The following is a 25,735-nucleotide window of genomic DNA, read 5'->3' as shown; positions in this document are numbered from 1 at the left end:
CTAATGGTTTATCTGAGATTAGAAGGGGCGTCTGTGCCGGTCGTTTCACTGTTGATACTTTCATTCTTTGGCATATTTCACTTTCTAGAACATAGTTCCTAGTTTGTTTTCTCATACGCGGCCACCAATATCTCTGTTTTAGTAACGATATTGTGGCGGAAACACCAGCGTGTGCAGAACCCAGCCCTTCGTGTGTCGCTGTAATTAGTCCTAACCTGTGTTCCATGTTTGGAATTGCCCTATCCCCCACTCCAGGGATTCGAGCAAATGGAACATTATTCGCATCAGTTATGTATGAGTACTTTACTGGAAAGCCTTTCGGGAGTGATTTTATATCATCTTTTACCGTAGCACTGACAGCTTGCATGATATCGCTGTCTATTTTTGTTTTTGACCGGGTGATAGCAGCTACGGAAGCCGTTTGCACAGCTGCCTTCGCGGCCTCATCAGCCAATGAATTCCCTGCAACGTGAACGCCATCACGTTGATGACTCAGTGTATGTATCACGTGAGTCTTTTGTAGTTCTTTCTGTAAAAGAACTACTTGTTCCCAAAGCGTTTTATGCTTGATTGTGCCACCTTTTGCATCTTTGAAACCGTTTTGAACCCAGTTCTGCAAGTATTCATTATAAGACTGAACGCAGTAATATGAATCGCACACTATTAGTGTGGGGAATTCGCGATCGGTATTATCAAGCGCCATCTTAAATGCTAGTAGTTCAGCTCGCTGAGCTGTACAATCTCCTAGAGATTGGGTTTTAGTGACCAATGGTCTAAATTTTCCTTTGTGCCAACGACCTTTAACAATCGCGCACGCAGCACTGTAAGCTTCTTTACCCCCAACTGCGGGTTGTGCTGATCCGTCTGTATATATTATACAGACGTAGCGTTCTAGAGGCAGGATTTTGGTCGGCAGAGGACATTCATATTCGTATTGTAGAAATTCTTGTGTTTTCAAATTATGATCAAATTCATATACTACGTCTGTTGCAGCAAGAGAATTAACCCATTGTATCCATCTCGGATGTAGTACTTTAGCATTTGGAATGCTTGCTTTTGTTACCGCTTCGAGGGCTGGTATTGGTGTAACGAATATTATTATTCGTTTTCCTTGTGCTAGGGCTCTTTCTTTTGCTACAGCAGTCTGAACCGCAGTTAGAATTTTTTCAGTAGAACTGAATTTCATTTCCGCTTGTGTGTACAAGTGTGATTTGTAAGCTATTGGTACCTTTTCTCCCTCATTAGAGGTCAGGTACGTGAATCCGCATGTTCCTTGGATGACTCGGATTACAAGGTTGCGTGTGTTATCGCGAGTTTGCAATTTTGTTTTAGTTAACATGTCTGCTTGCAACGATCTCAAAATTTCTGTGTGTTTTTGAGTCCAATTGATTGGTTTGAAATCTGGTTTTATTAATTCATAGAGAGGTTTAACCCTCTCTGCATAATTTAGAATGTATGTTCTTCCGAAATTCAGGAAACCTAGTATTGATTGTAAGCACTTCAGCGTTTTAGGTGCTTGGAGTACAGCGCATTTCTCTAAGAAATTGTCCGCTAGACTTTTGCCTTCACTTGATAATTCATATCCTAAAAACAGGACAGTTAGATGGGCAATTCGTGACTTTAAAGTTGAATTTGTAACCCTCTGCTGCGAAGCCAAGTATTATGGTGTTTTTTATGAATTGGAATATGATTTGAGAAGGCAGGCATAAGCATTTCTTCGCCATGAGGGCACTCCCTGACAAACTCTGGTGGCCAGTCTTTTTCAGCTAAAAGGATGTCATAGCCTTTGGAAAGGTTATCCCAAAATAGACCCCTTACTTTCCTAGTCTTATCTCCCTCTATACGTAATGTTATCTTGTATATTTTATGAGGTTTGCTAACTCTGGTATCCGCAGTTGCACCTGAATGTATTAATTCGTGTCCACTGTCTCCAGATGATTCATCAGGATCTTGCGAGCTATGGTCACTTCTGCTGCGCTGTCTAGCATTGTCCGGGCCCACTCTCCGTTTTTCAGTTGTGTCCTCAGTATCCTCAGCATGTTTAATTATTTTATTACTGGTTACCTTCTTTCTTGGAAATTGTAACTTTTTACTTTGTTGAGCAGGTTCTTTGTCTTTGGACTTGACGTGCTCTTCCCTGTGTTCTGACCGTCCTCTTCTTTCCGATTTCTGCGAGGAAGTCTGAAAAGATCGAGAGGGACGTGTATCAATATCTTGATATCTATCAGGTTTTTTCAAATAATCCCTATTTCTAAGGTTGTATCTTTTCTCAGAGGGCTCCCTCTGGGGAGACTTGTGTCCTTGGTCCGGAGATCTTTCTCTCCGCCGAGGAGACCTTCCTCTGGATTGGATTTTTTTTTCTTTGGGAGGGGATTGTTTATTTCCATCCCAGCTCTTTTTGGAGTGTTTAGATTATTTTTAATGAATATCTTTTCAGGATTTTCAGTTAGTTGGGGTTTTACTGGTTTCCCACCCAAACTATCTCTTCCTAGTTCTTCATAGGATTTTTCTATGATTCTCACAAGTTCAATTGGTTGGTCTGCTATATCTGTTTCTTTCAATTTCTGGCGGATCGCCACAGATGCTGCTTCTCCTTTTATGTTGGCTAATAATATAGCCGAGACCTGCTTGAAGTCTTTCAGTAATTTCATACCCAGAGTTAAAGCAGGTTCTGGACCGTATTCATTTTGAATCTGTCTTAGTACATCTGGTATTACCGCCATGGACGGAACACCATGTTTTTTTTGTATATGGAAGCAAAGACTGTGCCCCAAGTGTCACAGTCCTCCACATGTGGTGCGATCCCCATTGGAAGACAGGTAGTCAGAATTCTGTGTTTCTCAGTAGGGGTAGTATCCGGAAATACTTCCTCTATTTGAGTAATTTTTTGGTGCTAACCAGAATGGAATTTGTTCCCGTTTTGCGGGTGTTTTTACCAAGACAGGATTGTATAATCTGTGGTGTTATTTTGTTTGTGTTCCCCGGATGAGGGATCAGCTGTGGAATGTTAATAGCTGGTTGGACTGTTGTGGTCCGCATTACATATTGGACTAATTGTCTATGTATTTTTAATCAGTTGTTTTAGCTGTGCTAAAAGTTCTGGTACTGACATTTTTTTCTATGTCGGGATGTGGTGTGTAGCTGGCTAGAACCGGCCACGTTGCTCCTGGTCTACCTAGTGGACCGAGTCTGGTGATGTGATTATTATGCTTTAGGGCGCCTTTAAACCACAGCAGGTGCTCTTGGTATTTTAGTGGGATTTCCACCTCCTCGAAAGGGGTGTACTCATCCGGAGGTTCCTCTATTTTGTAATAGTGGAAGTCGTGTGTGACAGCGTTTGCTGCTGGAAAGTTTATCCATGAATAGAATACCTCTGTCTGCCAATATTCATGGGCCTCTATTACGAATACGACTATTCCACCTCTCGGTGTTAGTCCGTTTTCTATAAGTTTAAGAGTTATAGTTTTCCTTATGTTGACTGCATTGAGTATAACACTCGGGTCATTTTCTTGGGGACTTGTGTCATCAGCTAGGAGTCGAGCTGCTATTCTAGCTGCCTCCCTCTCGTCTTCACTTTCTGACATTTTACTGACAGAAAGGTTTTTGTTGCAGATCAAGTTTCAAGAAAACAAAGATTAGGTGCACAATATTTTGGAACACTGTTTCCTTCAACGTTGACTATACCAAAACTTTACATAGGAATCTCTTCCTACTAAGTTCCGGCGGATTTTAACCTTTTACCCACTCCAGACGTCTTTTGGAGTATTTACGGGAAAAGGGTTCTGTGTGAAAAAGCACCACTGAGTTACTCTAATGTCTTGCATTAGATTTATCGCCTTACCAAACGTTGGGCACCATGTAGGGTAGTTCCTATATTCCCAATAGGCTCTGCGCATTGGAATAATATATTCAGCAGTGTAGACGTAGGACTGAGGTCAACTAGGTCTCTACTGACTATATTAGACTTAAGTTTTTGCCAGCTAGCTCAGAGGTCACTAGAAACTTTCTCGAATAACCAAGAAGGGATTAGCTTCTGACAACCTTATAACATGACAACTTTGCTCTCTCAGAATCAGAGTGTATCTCTAGAGTTGTGTGAAAACAATAGACAGCTATTTCACTCAGTCAAGTGTGCATACTTAGTTTCACCAGAGTGCAGAGAGAAGAAAGACGGGCGTTTTCAATAAAAGGTTGTTATTTATTGAGCAGTCTTCTTTCTCATACAAGAGAAATGAATTGCCACAATTGCAATACTCATAGTAAAGTAAAGTGCGTACAGTAAAAGGAGGATTAAGAAATAATACTGTAAAAGCATTGATATGGTTTCTTAGCCATAAGATACTTTAAAATAGATAAAATATATACATACTTATATACATTGACTAACGTACTCAACTGGTGCTTATAAATACGCCTACCCCGGTGTACCTGACCTAAGCCTAATACGTGGGAAGGAGTAAGTAAGTAGCAGTTTAAGTTAAGTTGGTTTTGCCAAGAATCTGACTCAAGAATTCTCTCTAAGGTTTTAGACAGCTCCGTACCTGGGTATTAGAAAGCAGGAGGTCTTGTATCTCGCTCTCAGGACTCAATATCCCAGTAACCCGCGAAGGTATCTGGAAACACCGGAGCTGGATTTCTCGGCAGGAGAAAAGACAGCGTCTCTCTCAGTGCGTCAAAAGGAGGGGCAGCGTCCGTGGGCTCTCGCATCAGCTGGGCTCCCGGGCAAATAGATAGCTCCTCTGCTCCAAAACCACCACTGTGTGTTTGCTTAAGGCAACGTTGGTATATTTATACTTGAAAGGTGCCGGGTTTGACGTAAGGTTGGACATAAGACGTCCATAAAGATGTCACTAAGAACTGGCCGTTCTTACAGTGCTTTACAGGAGTTCTAGGACGAAATCAAAACAAAAGCAAGGGGGATTTCCCAGGTTGCTGGAGGTTTGGTTTGTTTAGAGAACTCGTTGTGCTTTCTAGGAGTCTTGGGAAGTAGCCTTGCTTAATGTGACAGCATGTGCTACGACTGGATATGATTACTATGCCGTTATTGTGATATTATTGATTATAACCGAACAAGTGCATAAAATAGTAATATCGATTTAGGCTCCTGGATAAAAACACAATAAAACTATGATTGAAATATTTGCATACATTAACAGGATCCAAAGAGCACAATTCTCCAGGTGTCTTGTATGTAATATTTTGTATATTTGAATTCGCTTCTCAAAGAAATTCAAGTAAATCCTCCCAAGCGTATTCAGCACAGCTTAGCGTAACAAACCATGTAGGAGTTCCTAAGTTCCTTAGCATGCATTTAAGTTCTCAATGATGATGGTACCAATACTCGTTAGTACCATGTTGACATGTCATCAAATTAATCAGCTGAGATTCTAAATGATCGTCTCTCTGATGTAGTTTATCCATAAATTCCTGTGCAGAAACATTTTGAAGATGTACTCCTGTTTTTAATATGTGGTTAACTGCATATGAAAGTTCAGACAAGTCACACTCAAACAAAAGATGAAATATATATGGGATACATTGTCAAAATCTTGGATCTTCTGCATACAATATTGTTGTTCGATATTCAGATGCAGGAATCTGCACCTATCGTTCATCATATCATCGACCTTTTCCAGTTGGGAACAGCTGCGGAAAACAACGAGCTTCCAAACTTTTTACCCATACACTCATGGGAGTCCCCTATGCTTTTTCCATTTGGAATCATTCAATAGTACTCCCCATCACTTCTTTTGAATGGAGTGAATGTACTCTATAATGTTCATAGATTTCTTCACTTTTGGACATGTCCACTTTTTCAATTTGACCACTTGACATTTCAGTATCATCTCCTAAGATTATCAGATATAATGTTGCCTTTTGCACTTTCCTAACATCCACAGATGCTCTTACTCTTAGTAGGAACACTAATAACTAGAATAACTAGTGCTTCGCTTTCTACATTCTCTACACTAATAGTTTCAATATTTTCCTTTTAATCCTCTATGTAAATCTGTAGAAGGAAATGTACCTGTTTTAGGCTCCATACGAACAATAAATTGAAATGGGTGCACACATTGAATCAGAATAGACTCATACGTATTTAAATCTATCAGTTCTGGAGGAATAGTTATCAACTCCAGATTATTATTGACAGCTCTAGGGGGCATTTTATTCTCCTCTAATTTGTTATAACAATATTTAAAAATATGCTGATCAGAACCCAAATCAAAACAATTCCCTACCAGCAAATAAGTTGCAAATTCCTTCCACTTATCATTATTTTCTCTTTCACTTTTTAAATACAGATCAACAGTCCTAGTTTGATTTTTATAGTGAGTGCGCCGGCAAATACAAGATTATTTTGTCCTTTCACCTGAAAACACCTTAAAATTTGTAATTTGTTCTTAAAGTTTTTTTGTAATAGTATGTTGCACATTCTCTTCAACATTTTCTTCTATTAATGTGTCAGTTTCTACACTCTCTTGTTCAGGACCAAAGTAAGGAAACTCAGTTTCATCACAAACCTTCTTCACATCTGATATTGACCCACGCAAAAGAGCACTGTTTAACTCGTTTAACATTAGTGCTGGACTTTTTGCGTAATATACTCTTCTGACTAACTTCCACATTTGAAAATTATGTACTGCTTACATACTAAAATGATGAAAAACACTTTGACATACTTTCCTAGAAAGACAAGCCAGAGAATGACCTTGCAAAGCAGTATTTTTTATCACTCTGCAAGGATCTAGTCCTTGCAACATCATAATCTTTTGTTCAATACATTTTTTACTATACTGTTGTAAAAAATAGCGTAAAATATCAATAGATTCCTGTTGTATACTACAAATACTACTGCAATCCCAAGTATACACTGGGGCTTTTCGACGTCTCCCTAGAACTTCATCAGCTATTAGTTCTTCTACATTTCTAGAAACCATCTTCTCTTTCTCAATGGGACAACCATTTTTAACCTCATAAGCTCAACCACTAGTATCAACTGCATGCAATAAATTATTGGTCTGACAATAACTCTCTTCATTAAAGAAAGGCTCTGAAATTAAACTGTGTTTTCATTCACCCAAAAAAATAACACGAAAATAAGTTCTGTTAATTACTCTTTTGTTCTTACTTTTGGCCTTCATAAATTGGATTCTTTTATCTAGTGTTCGAATTCTGTTTAAAACTAAATTGAATAATTTCCTTTATAATTCAAAAGCCTTTTCAACAATAATTTAAATTTCCTTCTTTCTATAAAATAGTGTTTTTTTTATATTTTTCAAATCTTTTAACAAATTAAACAACTCTCTTATAAAACAACCTTTTTCTAATTTTTTTATACTGACTCTGCCTTCTTTTACCATACATTGTGTCTTTGGAATGTAATTTCTCATTGGTTCCTTTTTTTATTCATATTCTTTTTTCTGGTCGAAGCATTCTTTGTACTTTCCACAATTTGCACATTGTTTCTAGGCTTCGAAAGTTTTGTAATAAATTCTTTTGTTCTCTTTCCGCACATGTTGTTGGTCATCCAATACTTGTTGTTGTATTTTCTTCAAATAATAGTCCTTTTTCTGTGCTTTTCTCTTTTTCTAGTCATGATAAGTTTATTTTAATGATGATTAACAATATCTGTAAAAATTATATATATATATAAAATTATTTCAATAAATCTATAAAATATACTTTTCTATTACTAAACAAACACATTGTATATTAAAACCATTTAAACACTTCCTTTTGTAATCACAATTAATTTACTGAAGCACACAGCTACTAATTAAATAGAACTGGTTCACAGCAAAGTATACCATTGCTTGTGTGAATGCTAACTCATTGTCCAAGAGCATATACAGTGAGTAGGTTCACAGGCTGGTACCAGTTGAGAGCCTAATAAGTTTATAGGTACTTGAGTTTCAGTAGAGAAATTAGATAGTAGGAGTACACACAGACTCACAGTGTGTTAAAAAAAAACAATGACTATTCCTGGACTTTTCCAAGACTGACTCAATAGTCTACAAGGGATTAGGTGACCGTATTCATTATGCACATTTGACTGTACCACTGCTTGTCTGAAAGCCTAACTCATTCTCCTAATACAGACATAGTGACTGGGTTCTCAGACTGCTAATAGTTGATAACAAGATAAATTGATAAGCGCTTATGTGTCAGCAGAGAAATTAAATAAGACATGCTTCTGTCAGGATGATTCGAAGACTGGACACAGACCCACAGTGTGATTGCAGACAGGCAAAACTATTCCCTGGACTTTAGTAGGAGAGACTCAGTAGTCTAGAAGGGGTTAGAGGACTGCATACCATGTGCTCATTTGACTGTACCATTGAATTTCTGAATACCTGACTCATTCTCCAAGTGCATACACAGTGACTGGGTTCTCATAGTGCTAATAGTTATCATCACAATAAGTTTATAGGCACTTATATGCCTGCAGAGAGATTAAATAGGCACATTCTTCTGTAAGGGTGATTGTAAAACTAGACACAGACTCACAGTGTGATTGCAGACAGGCAAGACTATTTCCTGGGCTTTAGTAGGAGAGACTCAGTAGTCTGGAAGGGGTTAGGGGACCGCATATATTGTACTCATTTGACTACAGCACTGCTTGTGTGAATGCCTGAATCATTCTGCAAATGCATAAGCAGTGACTGGGTTCTAATACTACTAAGATTTGACAACAGGATAGGTTTTTAAGCAGCTATGAGTCAGCAAAGAGATTAGGTAACCACATGCTTCTGTCAGAATGGTTGCACAAGTGGACACAGACTCATAGTGTGATTCCAGACAGGCAAGACTATTCCCTGGAATTTAGTAGAAGAGACTCAGTAGTCTGGAAGGAGTTAGGGGACCACATACATTATGCTCATTTGACTGTACCATTGCTTTTCTGAATGCCTGACTCATTCTCCAAGTGCATACACAGTGACTGGTTTCTCATAGTGCTAATAGTTATCATCAAGATAAGTTTATAGGCACTTATATATCTGTAGAGAGATTAAATAAGCACATGCTTTGGTCAGAATGATTCTAAGACTAGACACAGACTCACAGTGTGATTGCAGATAGGCAAAACTATTCCCTGGACTTTAGGAGAAGAGACTCAGTAGTCTGGAAGGGGTTAGGGGACCGCATACATTGTGCTCATTTGACTGTACCATTGCTTTTCTGAATACCTCACTCATTCTCCAAGTGCATACACAGTGACGGGGTTCTCATAGTGCTAATAGTTATCATCACAATAAGTTTATTGGCACTTATATGTCTGCAGATAGATTAAATAGGTACATGCTTCTGTCAGGATGATTGTAAAACTAGACATAGACTCACAGTGTGATTGCACACAGGCAAGACTATTTCCTGGACTTTAGTAGGAGAGACTCAGTAGTCTGGAAGGGGTTAGGGGACCGCATATATTGTACTCATTTGACTACAGCACTGCTTGTGTGAATGCCTGAATCATTCTGCAAATGCATAAGCATTGACTGGGTTCTAATACTACTAAGAGTTGACAACAGGATAGGTTTTAAGCAGTAATGTGTCAGCAAAGATATTAAGTAACCACATGCTTCTGTCAGAATGGTTGCACAAGTGGATACAAACTCATGGTGGGATTCCAGACAGGCAAGACTATTCCCTGGACTTTAGTAGAAGGTACTCAGTAGTCTGGAAGGAGTTAGGGGACCCCATAAATTATGCTCATTTGACTGTACCATTGCTTTTCTGAATGCCTCACTCATTCTCCAAGTGCATACACAGTGACGGGGTTCTCATAGTTCTAATAGTTATCATTACAATAAGCTTATAAGCACTTATATGTCTGCAGAGAGTTTAAATAAGCACATGTTTCTATGAGGATGATTATAAGACTGGACACAGACACACAGTGTGATTCTAGAAAAGCAAGACTTTTCCCTGCACTTTAGCAGAAGAGACTCACTTGTCTGGAAGGGGTTATGTAAGCGCATACATTCTGCACATTTGACTACAGCACTGCTTGTGTGAATGCCCTAATCATTCTGCAAATGCATAAGCAGTAACTGGGTTCTAATGCTACTAATAGTTGACAACAGGATAGGTTTTTAAGCAGTTATGTGTCAGCAAAGAGATTAAGTAACCACATGCTTCTGTCAGAATGGTTGCACAAGTGGACACAGACTCATAGTGTGATTGCAGACAGGCAAGACTATTCCCTGGACTTTAGTAGAAGGGACTCAGTAGTCTGGAAGGAGTTCGGGGACCACATACATTATGCTCATTTGACTGTACCATTGCTTTTCTGAATGCCTGACTCATTCTCCAAGTGGATACACAGTGACTAGTTTCTCATAGTGCTAATTGTTATCTTCAAGATAAGTTTATAAGCACTTATATATCTGTAGGGAGATTAAATAAGCACATGCTTCTGTCAGAATGATTCTAAGACTAGACACAGACTCACAGTGTGATTGCAGAGAGGCAAATCGATTCCCTGGGCATTAGGAGGAGAAACTCAGTAGTCTGAAAGGGGTTAGGGGACCGCATACATTGTGTTCATTTGACTGTACCATTGCTTTTCTGAATGCCTCACTCATTCTCCAAGTGCATACACAGTGACTGGGTTCTCATAGTGCTAATAGTTATCATTACAATATGTTTATAAGCACTTATATGTCTGCAGAGAGATTAAATAAGCACATGCTTCTGTGAGGATGATTCTAAGACTGGGCACATACTCACAGTGTGATTCTAGACAAGCAAGACTATTCCCTGGACTTTAGCAAAAGAGACACACTAATCTAAAAGGGTTAGGTGAACACATACATTCTACACATTTGACTACAGCACTGCTTGTGTGAATGCCTAAATCATTCTGCAAATGCATAAGCAGTGACAGGGTTCTAATACTACTAATAGGTGACAACAGGATAGGTTTTTAAGCAGTTATGTGTCAGTAAAGAGATTAAGTAACCACAAGCTTCTGTCAGAATGATTGCACAAGTGGAGACAGACTCACAGTGTGATTCTAGACAAGCAAGACTATTCCCTGGTCTTTAGCAGAAGAGACTCACTAGTCTGGAAGGGGTTAGGTGACTGCATACATTCTACACATTTGACTACAGCACTGCTTATGTGAATGTCTGAATCATTCTGCAAATGCATAAGCAGTGACTGCGTTCTAATACTACTAATAGTTGACAACAGGATAGCTTTTTAAGCAGTTATGTGTCATCAAAGAGATTAAGTAACCACATGCTTCTGTCAAATTGGTTGCACAAGTGGACACAGACTCACAGTGTGATTCTAGACAAGCAAGACTTTTCCCTGCACTTTAGCAGAAGAGACATACTAGTCTGGAAGGGGTTAGGTACCCGCTACATTCTACACATTTGACTACAGCACTGCTTGTGTGAATGCCTGAATCATTCTGCAAATGCATAAGCAGTGATTGGGTTCTAATACTACTAATAGTTGACAACAGGATAGGATTTTAAGCAGTTATGTGTCAACAAAGAGATTAAGTAACCACATGCTTCTGTGGTTGCACAAGTGGACAGAGACTCACAGTGTGATTCCAGACAAGCAAGATTATTCCCTGGTAAAATTGTGTCACATTTTTAAACTATATCTCTGTAGACACTTATAAAAACTACTCTTATCACTAATACCTTAACTCAACAGATACATTTCCAATTTAACAGCAACACCTAAAATTATGTACTGTAATACCAATGTACATATGCACACAATGAAACAATCAATCATAATCAGCAATCTCTATTGCATAACACACATAATAGTATACAAACTATATATTGAACAACATTTAAATACATTAGAAAATATATCACTAACTCCAAATTTTATGAATTATATTTTATGCTTAAAAAGAAAGGCACCACATAGAACATCTCCTAAATAGTTAACTCTCCTTTCATATTGAGTTGTAGATTATGAAATATCTGAATCACACACCAGATGTTCTTATGCACACAATGAATGTACTGCACTGCTCTTAGCAAAACCAAAAAATGGCAAACTTTTCCTCTCATTCTGCACACAAATACCTGTAAATATCAAATCACAATGCTTTCCACATTAATTCAAAAGCTAACACACATTCCTATTGGTTACACATTTCAACCCTTGCCAATTGACATAACTTTCAATACTACCCCCATTCTGCTTAATGCCTGTTACCATAGTAACAGTTCATGGAACAATCGACTGAACACACAGGTCATAAGTTCAGCACACAATGTTACAAATTTAAACAGCAAGTGTGCTTGACTTTCCAAAGTACAAACTCATCTTCTCTAACGTACCTTTCAAAAATGTTTTACTAACCAATAAGAAACATGCTTTTAAAACCAGAAGCATGCACCCTATTTCTCAGTGTATAATGTTCTTAAACAGCCAATCATTTCTCTTCTTTTTTAAAGCTGCATCTTGTCCACCATTTTAGAAAGATCTAATTTTGCAAACTGCCTACTTCGCATACAGACATCTTCTGAGTGCATCCAGACTTCCCTTCAAGATGCTTAGAGTGTGGATTGTGCGACACAGCTATCATTTCTGGTGCAAAAGGTATGCTGAAAGCACAGGTATTGTCAAAGACCGAGGTTTGCCAAATGTAGACATTAAATAGATTGGACATAGAGGATTTAAAGTGAGACCAATTAATGCCATTGGTTAAATCCTTTCTGCATCTCCAACACCCTGACCTCATAATTGTGCACTGTGGTGGCAATGACCTAGGCACAATGACTGGGGTAGGTCTGGAAATGCTAATAAAGGACACTTTTGCAGAATTGATGTTACTTTTCCCCAAACTGCATTTGTCTATTGTAACATATGCCAAAGACAGAAATGGAACAGGTCCAATCCTTTTTGTCCACAGATTGAGAAAGTTAGGAAACATGTCAATGAAGCAGTTTCTGCTTATCTCAGAGATTATAGGAATGGGTCCATTTACAACAACAATCTGCGTTTTAATATGGATGGCATCTGTAGGAGAGATGGTGTACATTTCACAGATGAGGGTAACAGAGTCTTTCTCAACACCTTTAGACTCTGTATAGGTACTTACTTGTAGGTACCAACATCTCCCAATAAACACAAGGGCTCTTTTTAGAGCCACCCAAGATTTAAACATATAAACTTGATTTATATTTGAAAAATATTAGTTTTTTGTTTTGTTTGGAGTCACGCACCCAGCGTGTTTTGGAGTCGCTCACCCAACACGTTCACACCAGGGGGCCGGGCTGGGAGTCACGCACCCAACGGGTTCACCCCAGAGGGCCGCGATGGAACTCGTGCACCCAGAGCGTTCACACCAGGAGGCTGCGCTGAGAGTCACGCACCCAACGTGTTCACACCAGGGGGCCATGCTAGGAGTCACGCACCCAACGCGTTCACACCAGGGGGCCGCGTTGGGACTCGTGCACCCAGGGTGTTCGCACCAGTTACGACTCCAAATTTTTCCGTTAAAAATAATTTGCTCCTACCACTAATTTATATTCTCCCCGGGGACCCCATCCCCGGGGACCATGCACAATGGTGGAGACCGTGGGGGGAGCCCCAATTTCCCCATGGTCTCATCGGCTCCCCGCGTCCTTCGGGAGCCGGCATTGCTTTTCCTGATAGGGAGCTGCTAACATGCAGCTCCCGTGTGGAAAAGCAATCTGGTTTGCATTTTGGAAGAGAGAGCAGGTTTCCTGCTCTCTCTTCCAAAATCCAAACTTAGGGGCCGATTAGGATGGCGGACGGACTTGCGTCCGTCCGCCATCCCAGAGGTGGAGGGACCGTCCGCATTGGCTGCGGCAGTCCCTCCGTGCAAATTAGGATGTGACCGCCACCCTGGCGGTCACATCCTGGATATTTAACATTGCGGCGGGTGCTGCTTCAAGCAGCACCCGCCGCAATGTTAAAAGTGCATGTTTTACATTTACATGCACAAAGCGGCAGGCACCGCGCGGTGCCTGCCGCTTTGTGCATGTAAATACTGGGGGGTACCATAGGTACCCCCCATGTGCACCCCCCACCCGCCTACACCCTGGGGGCCCGCAACAGGCCCCCAAAATCAAAAGTACACATGCTTTTCCACGGCGGAAAAACCGCCGCGGAAAAGCATGTTTACTAATGCATCCTAATTTGGCTGGCGGTGTCTGATAGACACTGCCAGCCAAATGAGAGCTTTTCCGCCGCGGTTGTAATCCGACCGTGGCGGAAAAGCAGCGGACAGAAACCAAGACCCACCAGCCATCGTAATGCGGCGGTGGGTCTTTGGTGACTCCGCAGAGGATTTTCCGCCTCCTCCGGGCCGGCGGTGGCTTCCACCGGCCTGGAGGAGGCGGAAAATCCTCCATCCTAATCGGCCCCTTAGGATGGAGGATTTTGCGCCTCCTCTGGGCCGGCGGAAGCCACCGCTGGCCCGGAGGAGGCGGAAAATCCTCTGCGGAGTCACCAAAGACCCACCGCCGCATTACGATGGCTGGTGGGTCTTGGTTTCTGTCCGCTGCTTTTCCGCCACGGTCGGATTACAACCGCGGCGGAAAAGCTCTCATTTGGCTGGCAGTGTCTATCAGACACCGCCGCCGCATTACGATGGCTGGTGGGTCTTGGTTTCTGTCCGCTGCTTTTCCGCCACGGTCGGATTACAACCGCGGCGGAAAAGCTCTCATTTGGCTGGCAGTGTCTATCAGACACCGCCAGCCAAATTAGGATGCATTAGTAAACATGCTTTTCCGCTGCGGTTTTTCCGCCGTGGAAAAGCATGTGTACTTTTGATTTTGGGGGCCTGTTGCGGGCCCCCAGGGTGTAGGCGGGTGGGGAGTGCACATGGGGGGTACCTATGGTACCCCCCAGTATTTACATGCACAAAGCGACAGGCACCACGCGGTGCCTGCCGCTTTGTGCATGTAAATGTAAAACATGCACTTTTAACATTGCGGTGGGTGCTGCTTGAAGCAGCACCCGCCGCAATGTTAAATATCCAGGATGTGACCGCCAGGGTGGCGGTCACATCCTAATTTGCACGGAGGGACCGCCGCAGCCCATGCGGACGGTCCCTCCACCTCTGGGATGGCGGACGGACGCAAGTCCGTCCGCCATCCTAATCGGCCCCCAAGTTAGGTACGGCAGGGCGGGAGCCGATAGGCTCCCGCCCTGCCATAGCAAACAGCAGGGTCCCGGGGGTGGGCACCCCGAGACACTGTAGGAGCCGGTCCTGGGGGGTAGCGGTCCCCAGGGCCATCAAGGGCTCCAGGAGGGGTGCCACGCAGCCCCCTCCCAACATTTACAAAGCCCCAGGGGTGGTGGTCCCCAGGGCTTGGGGGTCCATTACGGACCCCCCTTTTGTATTAATTAGAGCCCCGGGGAGGTGGCATTTCCCGGGGCGTATGTGGGGGCTCCAGCCCCTCACACAGGAATTTTTTTAAAATAAAAACACGGGGTGGCGGTCCCTGGGGCTGCGGGGGGGGCTGTGAGCCCCTGCCAATATTTTCAAAAAGCCCGGGGGGGTGGCGGTCCCTGGGGCTTGCGGGGCCTTTGAGCCCCCCCACCCATTTAATTTCAAAGCCCCAAATAGATATATATATATATATATATATATTACCTACTGGCGGTCGCCAGTAGGTAGTTATAGTTAGGACCTGGTTACCATAGGAAAATGGCAACATTCTATTCCCAATAACTTTTGCGCCGATTGACGAATCTTCACGAAATTTTCAGAACTAATTCTTTGTTGATATCAGCTCCTATGTTGAAAGTTTGGGGGTGATTCATTAAAGGGGGTCGAGAAAAAAGGGGGGTCCCAAAACGTGTTTTCTCCATGTTAATTTTCATAGTAAACTTTAGACAAGACTACAGATCGAACGGGTGAACAGAATTACCCCAAATTTGGAGGGAGAAGGGTCTTGGTCTAGAAAGCACACTTTTGTTTATTTGGTGTAAATTTGTTCAGTAGTTTTTGAGAAATATCAAAATTTACAGATATCTCTCTTTGGGAATCCTGCCATCTGATTGGTGAGGCGTTACGAGCACGAGCTTGCTGCTGATTGGCTGCGAGCGGTGCAAGTGGTTGCAACTAGGAAGTGTTGGCCGCCATTTTGTGATTCTGTTGAAGCGAGAAGGGGGAAAAAGTGGGAAATAGGAGGGTAGGAGCACTGTAACCTCTGTGGGGTGTTTAGGGTGTGTTATAGAGGGGGTGTGAAGTGAAGTATTCACCCCTACCGGTGTGTAAGTGGTGGGCTACAGAAATTAAGTGAGGTATTGCGTAGAGTCTGATGCGGGTAAGGTGAGCTGGTGCAGGAGTTGGGGATTAAAGCGTGAGCCCAAATTGTGTGTCTTATACTGTGAAGTCATGTGCCGTGGCCACTGCACTACAGTTGTGGAAGTAGTGTCAGCATGTGTTTATAACTACTAGGATGAACTACTGACTCGTACTGGTATGAAAGTCCTGGGGTATGGAATATATGTGAGGTATTGTCTAGAGTCTCATGCTGCTAAGCTGAGCTGCTGCCGGAGTTGGGGATTAAAGCGTGAGCCCAAACTGAGTGTCATATGCTGTGAAGTCATGTGCTCTGGCCGCTGTGCCACATCTGTGCTAGTAGTGTCAGTATGTAGTTATAGTTACTTGGATGAACCTCTGTTTAGAACACTGTAGCTTGTGTATGGTGCTTCGGTGGTGTTGTATAGGGAGTGCGAAGGGTAAATCAATACGGTATTTGTAAAGCGCAAACTACTCACCCCTATGGGTGAGTAGTGCTGGGGATCAAAGTGAGAGGTCTGTGCTGCAAAGTGAGAAAGTCTGGCTGCTGCGCCACAGCTGTGTGGAGAATACATTTTGGTGAGGGTGAAGGAGTTGGCGTTATATGGCCCTAAAATAACGGGCCTAAGTTGTAAGTTATAGGGTGGCTCTAAAAAGAGCCCTTGTGTTCATTAGTTGGATACACAGCTTCAAGTTATTCAGGACAACTTGATTTCCCTGATCTGTGAAGTGTACTCCATCACTTCTGTATATATCTGCCATATCAAAACGTATGTTGTTGTTGTAGATGGAGCCCATTTTGTGGTCTCTGAGGTATGCAGATACAGCTTTGTTGACTTTTTTCCGAGATTTTTCAATCGGAGGACAAAATTATTTGGACCATTTCCAGTTCTGTCTTTGGCAAATATTGGAATATACAAAGACAGTTTGAGGCAAAAGTAACATCAATTGTCCAAAGGTGTCCTTCATAAGCATTTCCAAACCTACCCAAGTCATTGTGCCTAGGTCGTTTCCACCACAGTGCACAATCATGAGGTTAGGGTGTTGGAGATGCAAACAGGCAACAATTGGTGCCACTTCAATCCTCTCTGGCCAAACTATTTAATGTAAACCTAGGTCTAAGTCAATACGTCTCTGTTCTGCATACCTCTTGCACCAGAAAACATAGCTATGTCTTACGATCCACACTAGCATTTTGAAGGTATGTCTGGAAGGTATGGAAAGATGTCTGTAGCTCATGCAGTTCCTTCGTAGAATAAGAGATATGTTTAAAGATGGGGAACTAGTTTCTTTTCGCATACAAAACGGTACCCGATTGGCAGATGAAAAGCATTGTTTTTTAAATGTAGGGTGCACACTCGTTTTGTGGAAAAGTATCTTTGTGATTGGTTAAGAAAAAGCAGTTTGCACGTGGAGTACATATTATAGGATAAAATTTGCTCAACTCAGCCACACCTGCTACCTGCATTTGGAATGCACTGTTCGAACTTAAAACAATCGTGAACTTTAACCTGCACGTGCCGTTAAATGTTCAAGAAAATGTTGTAAAAAAATATTGTTAGGTTTAAAAAAATTGATGAACTTTTAACCTCCACGTGTTGTAGAATGTTCTAAAAAGTGTGTTGATAGAATACGTTGCATTTCTGACTTTGATGTGTACTTGAATATTAACAAAACTGTTTATATGGAAAAGTAGAAAGACAGTATTAGAGAGAAGTTTTGAAAGCTAAAAGAATCAAGGAACTAATGTAATTTGTTCTTGATTACCTACTCGTGGTCGCCAGTAGGTAGTTATCACCGTTACTGGTCTGAAAGTGCGGTGTTGCTCAGAGTGGCATGGTGCTGATATGATATGGTGCTACACTCGGGTATGAAACAGAGAGTCTAAACCGTGAGGTCATTGCTGTAAAGTGATGTGGTCTGGTGTTTGTAGCATAAGTGTGCAAGTAGTGTTAGTAGGCGTTTATACCATACAGGGAGTGGGAAGTGAACTACCGACTGCTACTGTGTGTTGATAGTGTAACAGAAGCGGGAAGCAAAGTAGTTACTCCTACCGGTGTGAAGACTAGGGGATGAAACCGAGCTGATTGCTGTAAAGTGATGGGCTCTAGGCACCGTAGGATACTAGCCGCTGTAGTATAAGTGTGTAAGTAGTGTTAGTATGCGTTTATAATATATAGGGAGTGGGAAGTGAACTACTCACCCCTACTGGTGTGAAGACTCAGGGATTAAACTGTGATCCTAAATTGTGAGCTCATTGCTGTAAAGTGATGTGCTCAAGGCACTGTAGCATACCTGTGGAAGAAGTGTTAGTTTACGTTTAAACAATATAGGGAGTGGGAAGCGAAATACTTACCCCTACCGGTGTTAAGACTCATGGATGAAACCATGAGCTCATTGCTGTAAAGTCATGTGCTCTGTGTAGTATTCATAGTAGAATGTTAGTATGTAATTCCACTAGAATCTAAGTATGTAATGTTAGAATGTAGGGCTGTCATGAGGGGAACCTTGCGTAGTTTGTACACGGTGTTGGATTAGACGGTTGCTTTGCTGTCTGCTCCTCTTGGTGGTTGTTTCAGGTGTCTTGTTTTCTTGTAGTAAATCTACTTATTGGATCCACTGCGGTCTGCCTCTTCACTACATAAATTTGGTGACGAGCAGGAGAAGGCAAAAAGAAGGCACCACTCACCAATATGTTAAAATTACTTGCGTTGTGCTGAAGACCCGTTTTCTTCGTGTAGCTGTTTCTACTCATGCCAGGGTCGTCGGCTCATTTAACTAGGTCATCCGACTTCTGGTAGGATTTATATTTTTTAGATTTTGAGCTTCCTCTACTTCTTCACTACATTCTGGTTGCTGTACTACACATGTGTTAGTAGTATTAGTATGCGGCAGGGTGCATGTTTTAGCGTTCGCTTGTCATAAGTAAGACTGTTAGCGCTCTAGTTGTTCTTTAGAACACCCTGGGAAGCTGCAATAGAAAACAAAGGAATCAACTGACAGTCTGAACTTGTTGGATGTACATGTTTTACTGAGAATGTCAGACTTCATTCTCACATGACTGAGAAATATAATGTGAATTTACAGAAAATATGCTCTCATTTTAGCTTCTGGAGCACCTTCCAAAACTCTATGGGACAAGCATGTGAAAATAGATTTCTCTCAAACCTGATTCAAGGTATCCCAGAAGAAGGTTTTTCACAGGGTAAAATCACCTTAGAACACACCACAATTCCTGAAATTAGTATGGTACCATCAACAAATGAATTCTAATGTAACTAAAGTCTGTTATCACCCTTTATAGTTCTCCTTTTGGTAACCCTCAAAATCTTCAATTCACTACAATACATTTCAATGGGATACTATCATGTATATTGGTCCCAAGATGGCTGCCAGCAATTCCAGGACGAAGTGCTGACAACCAATCAGATCTCACAACGACATGTGTGGTTAGGCTCCGCCCAGATATCGATATTTTTTCTATTTCACATTTCTCAGGAACTAATGAACGGATTTACACCATTTAACAAAAAGAGTTCTTTCTGAAGCAAGGGCTACCTTTTTGCCAAATTTGGTGTCATTCGGTTCAGCAGTTCAGGCTGCAGCCGCGGCTAAAGTTTCCTATGGGAAATTGCATGAGGAAAACAAGTTTTGGGACCCCCCTTTTTCTTGCCCCCCCCTTGACGAATCACCCCGAAACTTTCTAGATAGGAGCGGACCGGAGCGGGCCATAAGTTTTAAAAAGTTCGCGAAGATTCGTCAATCGGCACCAAAGTTATTGGGAATAGAATGTTGCAATTTTCCTATGGCAACTAGGCCCTATCTATAGCTACCTACTGGCGACCAAGGAGTCTTTGGGAGCCGAATCGCGTCGTGGCAGACTGGTGTTGGGCGCAATAAATCTCTAGAAACACCACGAATTGGGTCTCGTCTCGTCTTTGTCATAATTTGGCTGTTGGCGCTACGTACCGCATATATATATATATATATATATATATTCACTGAAAAAACCATAGGTTATAGACCATATATAGTTAGGAATTAGCATTTACAAAACCTTGAAAATTCACTGAAAAAACCATAGGTTATAGACCATATATAGTTAGGAATTAGCATTTAAAAAACCTTATTTTACTCACACAAAACCATTGAAATTCCATATATAGTTAGTTGCACTAACTATATATCGCGCACCCGCAATCCACTGCTGATCATGTCACATATTACATCATTCATGACATGGTCAGTGACATCACTGATGACATCACTGATGACATCTCAAATGACATCACTGATGAGATCACTGATGACGTCATCCAGTGACTGTGTGTTTCTGTAAAGTTTAAATATGTTTTACATATTGAAGAATGAGTAGATGTATAAGTGTCTGGACGAAGGATTTAGTAGGTGCATGACTGAATGTATGAGTGAGTGATTAAATGTGTCTCACTGAGTGCATGGGTTAGTGACTAAACTGTCTTAATTTGTGCATCATTATGTCTGTTGTTCTGTAAACTGCTGCATGTGTTGATCATTAGCTATACGAGAGGCTATATGTGTTATTAATTGGTTGCCCAAGTATTTCTATGGCAGATTGAGTTTGTGTGGGGGTGGCTGGAAGGTGTGTGACTCTATGCATAGATGTGTGAGCAGTTTATTCACTAGGTGTATGAGTTCAAGAGTGCATGTGGAAACAGCTACATGGGCAGTTGACTGTGTGCATGAGTGTATTGATGAGTGAATGGATATCTCAATGCTACATGTCATAGTAAGTACATATGTAAAACACAGTACATGTGAGAGTTGGCATATATAAATAACTGTGCATGAGAGCCACCGAATGAGTGAGTGGTTGTATCGATCATTGTGAACTTGTATCAGGGATTGTATAAGAGAGTAAATATGTGTTAGTATATGTTTCAATAAGTAAGGTGTGTTTAACTGTATAGTTGAAGAAATGGAGATGAGATTGTTTCTTTGCATGACTGACTGGGTGTGTGAGTAACTCCATGGATGAGTGGCAGTGTGTGAGTGTCTGTATACACTGAGTGTATCTAAGGTTATATTAGAGTCTGAAGAGGTTTATCGTATTAGCACAAGAATGATGTCAAATGAGATGTCATCAGTGATGTCATCAGTGATGTCATTTGAGATGTCATCAGTGATGTCATCAGTGATGTCACTGACCATGTCATGAATGATGTAATATGTGACATGATCAGCAGTGGATTGCGGGTGCGCGATATATAGTTAGTGCAACTAACTATATATGGAATTTCAATGGTTTTGTGTGAGTAAAATAAGGTTTTTTAAATGCTAATTCCTAACTATATATGGTCTATAACCTATGGTTTTTTCAGTGAATTTTCAAGGTTTTGTAAATGCTAATTCCTAACTATATATGGTCTATAACCTATGGTTTTTTCAGTGAATTTCAATGGTTTTTTAATAGCAAATATCATAAGCTGTCGAATGTCAAGTACGTGGTAAGTGAAAACATTTTCGTGTTTATGCACACTGATCTGCTTTGAATGGTGCCCCCCCCCTCATTTCTATTAGGAGTACTCTCTCTTTGCAGATAGTGAAAGGTAGTTAACGCAGGCCTTTGCCCCCGTTGTAATCCGTCGTGCCTGCTTCTCTCTCCATTTGATTGATTGTTATCCAAGTATTTACTGTTTTAGAATTAGTTCTCTTTGGTTCATTCTCTATTTACAAACAAACACAGAGTCGCAATACTCTGTTTAGTCTTTGCAGATAACGAAAAATCGTGTAAAAAAAAAGAAAAGGAATCGAGCAAAATCAGTAGGCCACTAATGGGATCTCTTTTTGACCTCGCTAAAATAGAAACATTAGGAACAACCCCTCATGACAAATACAAAACTAGTGAGATGAACTGAACTCCACACAAAGATGGCTGCAAAACAGCTCGGCTCCGCCACCCACCCCGCCCAAAATAACGATAAAGAGCGGCTGCCATGATTGGTTGCAGAATGGCCACAACGGAGCTACGAAATGGTGGTGCTCTCATGCTAACCCCAGCTTCAGTCTGAAACATCCAGAAACACTGTAGACTACCAATTCGATCAGTTCCGGTAGCGCCCCAATGTAACCCGGTAGAGAAGAACTAGCCCTCCCCTCTTTGACTGATGGTTCTTGTTGCCTGTCCCTTCTGTTGTCATTTAACAGAACTATTTAGCCTGCTAAAAGGGGTTGTGTTTCGACCGCTGGTTGGTGGAGACATTTTGACTATATTCTGGACCTGCGTTGTCGCGTAATGCGTCATATGACGCGCCGCGTTAGCGCATCCGGAAGTCATCCGGGGCGCGCAGCGCGTAACGTAAGCATAACAAGTCATGTGACTTGTTAATAAAACTTTTCATTGGTTCATTTTACTTTTCTTATTCTAATGATGAAAGCCTTGGTCATATCACCTAAAAATTACGCTTTTAATTACTTCCGAACATTATTTTTTCTTAAATATATGTTATAATGTTCCAGGCTAATGTACTTTCCCGGAAATTTTACAACTGTCCTGCAAGTAAAATATATTATTTTTTCGAGAAAAAGAGCGTTTCTTCGTCCCATGACGGAGCCGTTGAGCAAAAGAGGGTCGACCTGCTGTCTTAGTCGCCGATACGCCTGAATATGAGATTCTTATCGATCACTTTATGTTGCAGGAATAGAAAACACAACAGCCCTTGACCATTTATCTTTACTGCGTTCCTTCGTATTATACCTTTTACCCTTCATGTAATTGGTCTGCTTTATTTCACTTGCCTTTTAATGATTCTAAAACAGTGAGTATTATTAAAAACTTTACCAATGTATATACTACTACCATGTTTTCTTTTAAAAACCTTTATTGTGAAAATTTCATTATACAAATACGAGCCTATAACCACGTGGGCCTGCCACGGAGCAAACTGTAATCGTATATGATGAATAGACATTTACACTGTAGAGGAACGTAACGGGCGGGCCATTAGGTTGCAAGAACTAAGGTGTCTAACAGTTACGGAATCGGTGGACGTACATTTTATAATTAAAATACGACAGGGCCAGTTACAATAAAATTATCTAGATATACATTTGCGGGCAAGTACCATGGGTGACGTTAATTCGAATTTTCAACAGTACAGTAATCAATAACACATCAGAACTTAATATCAATAGGGATGTCGAAATATTCAATCAATTCTCGTCCCCGCCCGCCATGTGCTTCAAAACTGCATACGTATCTTGTGATTTCAAGGTTCTGCAACCAGTACACAACAAGGAGTTACGAGTCCCATTTATTCCGGCGCCATTTTGGGCGAGGACGGGCAGGTCCAGGATATAGTCAAAATGTCTCTACCAACCATCGACTATGATGATGTTCATATGCTGTATTTATTAGAGTAACACTCATCTGTCCACATGAAATTAATTTACCACAATCTAAACATGTCATTTTAATCTTTCCAAAGTTCTTCTAAATATTTGGGACCGTTTCCCTTGCCTCTGAAGCTCTCAGTGCCACTTCTTTGATGAATGTACTAGCAGGTCAGGGGTTCTCCTCCAAATCTCTCTTTTATGCAGCACTATAATTAATTGGTGCCACCTCTCCATATGACGATGCATGGTATAGTTACCACAACTATATTTTTTTTCGGTTCCTCTGGAGAGTTCATCGTGGCAGATGAAGCGTGTAACGTACCGGGCATTTACCTTTTTTTGCATGTACAGGAAAGGAAAAAAAAATCGAGCGTCCGAGTTCTAAGGTATCCCAGGGCCATTTTAGTGGACCAGGCCCAAATCCAAAGAACAGGCCGCCATTTTGAGAGTCCTCTTGCAGCCGCCTGTCGCTGTAGCATCAAGAGCAGCCAAAACTCAGCTGAATGGCAACTGAAACGGTAAATGGGCGCCCCACTACATTTCAGCATTGTAGGATGACCACACCAGTACAGCAACTTGCTAGACATCACCTCGGTGCCATCCGGATCTCGGCGCCCCACTGCAGATGAAGTGCCTCTCAACTATGAAACCACCACGGTGACATCCGGATCTTGGCGCGTTGTGCTGCCTTCGGCCTATTCGCACATCGGTCCGCTACTGACGTCATCTCACAGGCTAATGGGGCGACCCACGCCGAGTTTCAGCATTGTAGGATGACCACACCAACTTGCTAGACATCACCTCGGTGCCATCCGAATCTTGGCATCTCAACGCCTAGTGGTATCTTCCATACAGAAAATATTGTTACGCTGCCTTTGGCCCCATTCGCACATCAGTCCGCAACTTAGACATCACCTCGGTGCCATCCGGATCTTGGCATCTCAGCGCCTTGTGGTGTCAGTCAGAAAATATTGTTGTGCTGCCTTTGGCCCCATTCGCACATCAGTCCGCTACTGACACCATCTCACAGGCCAATAGGGCGCCCCACGCCGACTTTTACCATTGTACGATGGCCACACCAGTGGCACAACTTGCTAGACATCACCTCGGTGCCATCCGAATCTTGGCATCTCAACGCCTAGTGGTATCTTCCATACAGAAAATCTTGTTACGCTACCTTTGGCCCCATTCGCACATCGGTCCGCAACTTAGACATCACCTCGGTGCCATCCGGATCTTGGCATCTCAGCGCCTTGTGGTGTATTCTCTTCAGAAAATATTGTTGAGCTGCCTTTGGCCCCATTCGCACATCGGTCCGCAACTTAGACATCACCTCGGTGCCATCCGGATCTTGGCATCTCAGCGCCTTGTGGTGTCTTCTACTCCGAAAATATTGTAGAAAATATTGTTGCGCTGCCTTTGGCCCCATTCACACATCAGTCCGCTACTGACACCATCTCACAGGCCAACAGGGCGCCCCACGCCGACTTTTACCATTGTACGATGGCCACACCAGTGCCACAACTTGCTAGACACCACCTCGGTGCCATCCGGATCTTGGCATCTCAGCGCCTTGTGGTGTCTTCAAATCAGAAAATATTGTTGCGCTGCCTTTGGCCCCATTCGCACATCGGTCCGCTACTGACGCCATCTCACAGGCCAACGGGGCGCCCCACGCCGACTTTCAACATTGTAGGATGGCCACAGAAGTGCGACAACTTACTAGACACCACCTCGGTGCCATCCGGATCTTGGCGCGTTGTGCTGCCTTCGGCCTATTCGCACATCGGTCCGCTACTGACGCAAACTCACAGGCCAACGGGGCGCCCCACGCCGACTTTCAGCATTGTAGGATGGCCACACCAGTGCGGCAACTTGCTACACACCACCTCGGTGCCATCCGGATCTTGGCATCTCAGCGCCTAGTGGTGTCTTCTATTCCGAAAATATTGTTGCGCTGCCTTCGGCCCCATTCACACATCGGTCCGCTACTGACGCCATCTCACAGTCCAACGGGGCGCCCCACGCCGACTTTCAGCATTGTAGGATGGCCACACCAGTGCGGCAACTTACTAGACACCACCTCGGTGCCATCCG

Source organism: Lissotriton helveticus, chromosome 3_2 (genome assembly GCF_964261635.1).
Source record: "Lissotriton helveticus chromosome 3_2, aLisHel1.1, whole genome shotgun sequence".
NCBI lineage: Eukaryota > Metazoa > Chordata > Amphibia > Caudata > Salamandridae > Lissotriton > Lissotriton helveticus.
The sequence above is the reverse complement of the archived record's forward strand: the minus strand, read 5'-3'. Positions refer to the sequence as shown.